We start from the raw sequence: 3,587 nt of genomic DNA, 5'->3' as shown, positions 1-3,587 counted from the left end.
TCCTTAATTTAATTTCTCCTCCTTGCCTACTTCGTATGAGTGGTTGAATTGTTGGTGAACCAGATTGCATTTAGGCCATCAACATGGATGAGGTGGTTAATCTGAATTGTTGCATATTGACTACAATAGAGTCATTTTTTATTTCACAGTCATGCATTTCTTCAATTATTGTTGTTGCATTAGTAATATGCTATAGAATTAAGAAGAACTGGATATACACTGCTAGCAAAAAATGAACTAAGTTGAATATGCAGACAGAATGGAAGCTTATATGGTCCATTTTTTGTAATATTTGGTGGTTCAAAACCCTAGTACCATGCGATTACACAGTCATTTGGAAGCCCACTTGCAAAACAACCTCAGTCACTAGTGCCGGCATCTTCTCTGGTAAAACTGAACTCCTCTCTGTCCCTCTCACTTACAATGACAAATAGGTCCATATTCTACTTCGTTTTATCTATTTGTATTTCTTTCTCATAAAGTCTACTGTAGAACATGTTGACATGAGTTTTCTTATTTCTTTCAATACACTCTTTTCCATACTTTGATATGTTCCTTAAAGATGGTAATCACGTAAAAGTGCATTGCTTTTCTGCAGTTGTCTCCGTCTTCAGCATCCCGTCCTTCATCACTCTCCAAATCCCCCACTCCTTTGGCATATCTCATTGCATTCTTAACCTTAGAGTTGTGTTTTCTTGAATATGTTTTTTTTATCCAAGCAGAGAATGGAAGCTTCACTTGGAAAGATAAGAGGAAAGTAGTGGGTTGTGGTGTCTTTCAGATACAAATCTCCTCCGTGTTTCTTCTCCTTCTATTGCTTCTCATACACCCCATAATTTAGCAGATTACCCATATCAGATGAGTTCTTCTTCTTTTATTTAATTTTTGTTTAGTTTTGTTTTGAGAAAATCCTTTTAAAAGTGGTGCAATTTTTCTGAAATTTTTGTTGTGAAGAACTGAAATTGGTAGTTATGATTTTTGAATTTGCAGTGTGTCTTGGTTGGTCTGCTTCATAACCTTTGATTTAAGAAATTAGGCGGTTTACCTTTTTTCTCCCTATTGCCTCCCAATTTTTTTGAATTGGGATTCACTTACTTGATGCATGAATCATTTATCGGTCTTCTTCTTGACGATTCAGGGATTGATTTGCAGATCTTGTTTAGAATTTTTTGCCATTGCTGTTGTTGTGGTAGTTGAATTATGGAACCTATTTCTTCTCATCTGTAGTTGAAACCGAAAGTGGATATTTTTGTCAACCAATATATGATTATACTATCTGATTTGATATTATAATATATGTTTCATGCTGTCTTTTGTTGACTTGATCCTTGAAACTTTACTTGTTTATTTGAGACACTAGAAGTCTAGATTGCTTATGACCCTTTTCAGTCTTCAGTAAGGTATTTAGGAGAATAGGAGGTTCTTCCATCATTTTTTTTTGGGTTACCAAAAAAAACCCTCTAATGTTGTCCTCCCCTAAATTCCTTGAGAAATCACTCACTGTGATGGTTTTGTATACTTTTCTGTTGAAAACAAAAAACTAGTTTTTCAAAAGAAATTCACAGATTCGTGACCAACTTTATTAATTTTATTTTTTCAGACTTTTTTACCATCTTGATAACAAGGAGTAAAATAGTCCTTAGAAGAAGAAGAAACATTTGTAGATGTTCTGATTGCTAGAGAGATTGATCGTACGTCTGGAAGCATTTACTTTTATGGGAATGCCTGATAGTTCACTTTTAGATCCGGAAGATAAAGTTAGATCTTGAATCCCTTGAAGTGGAACTGATTTATCCAATATCTACAGGAAAGTATGGATGTCTAACAATATGATGTAAATGGCTAGGTATTGTTTCTCCAATGATCATAGTTCCAAGTACTTTCTGATGAGCTCTGATATGATTCGATTTATAAGTAAGCATCTCTTGTAAAGTATGAGCAAAACAAAATCCTTCTAGAGCCTAAATTTCCATTTCTCCTACGTCCCCTATGCTTGGTGCTTCCTCTAAGGGGGTATACATATGAAACACACTTGACAGAGTTTAGCCTTTGCTATCATTGGCAAAGCTGTAGCTGCGTGTTGTGTGGGAAATGTGTGCAGGCTGTTGATGATCCTGTTATATTAGATGGTTGGGAAAATACCACCAAGGATGGGAGATGAATCAAAATACTAGAAGTTCTTCTTTTAGGCTACGGTTGGGCATGAATTTGGGGGACAATACAATAATAGAATTGATCAATCCTCTGCTCAGTGGAGTCCCAAACAGTCAGTTTCATGTTTAAGTACTTAATTTTGCCATCTCGTTTATTTCAGCCCATACATTGGCAGTTTGTAAAAAATGTATTACAACTGAAAAGATTCATTCTTGTTAATAATGAATTGTTATCAACCTGATTTTAAGATTTTTTTTTTTTATATGTTATACATAGTGTACTTCTTCTGATTTAGGATTGAAAAAAAAAAAAAAATCTTCTAGATCCTTGCTGATTAGTTTATTATCTTTCTCTTTTTATGTTAAAACTTTGCTGCAGAGTAGCCCATCTACGTTCCCAAAAAGATGTTCTGCAAGACTTGGATTAACCGTATGCTATGATTTTGATACCCAAAGTACACAGCGAATACAAAATAAAATACAGTTTACAATAAATTCTAAAAGTTTTGATACGGTGTAGGTTCTTGGGACCATTTGATTATGTCTCTTTCTGGAAATTTTCATTATCACTTGTACTCTGACAGAATTTATGTTTATGCTGATATACATGATTAACAGCAGATACAAAATCATAGGAAGTACATCCTTGTGTATATCAAATCAAATATGTATTGTTGTATCAAATAATAAAATTGCCCCCCTAAACTAGGTCCTCTTCCTATTATGTGTGGATGATCAGTTAACATGGCGGCAAGAACATGTGGTGCCAGGGTCTTTTTTTTTTTTTATTCATTTAGATAGTCTTGAATAGTAACCCTCTATTCAAAATATACATTAGTCAACACAAACCGTTGTACTTAAAAAAAACATACAAATACCATCCACAACGTCTGTTGATTCTATATCATTGTGTCATGAAATATTATTATCCTTAATTTTTTTCACTAATTTTGTCCTTTTGATTTTTTCTACAATGACTGGCCTCCTTAATGTAATTTATCCTCATTGTCTGCTTAGTTTCTCTGACACAAATGAGTTGGTTAATCATAATTTTTGTATATTGACTACATTAGAGTCATTTTTTATTTCACAATCGTGCATTTCTCCAATTAATTGTTATTGCATCAGTAATATGCTAGAGAATAAAGAAACGCTGCATATTCAGAGCTAGCAATAAATAAATGAACTAACTTAGATATGCTTGCAGAACAAAAGCTTATATGGTCCCTTTTCTGTAATACATGGTCTTTCGTAATCCTAGTACTCTGAAATCACAAAGTCATTTGGTAGCTCGCTTGTAAAACAACCTGAATCACCGGTGCTAGTGTCTTCTCTGGTAAACTCAACCCTCTCTCTCTCTCTCTCGCTTACAATGAAAATAGGTCCATATTTTACTTCTTTTTATCTATTTGTATTTCTTTCTCGGAACATCTA

This window comes from Macadamia integrifolia, chromosome 14, assembly GCF_013358625.1.
Source record: "Macadamia integrifolia cultivar HAES 741 chromosome 14, SCU_Mint_v3, whole genome shotgun sequence".
NCBI lineage: Eukaryota > Viridiplantae > Streptophyta > Magnoliopsida > Proteales > Proteaceae > Macadamia > Macadamia integrifolia.
Note: the sequence above shows the minus strand (reverse complement) of the source record.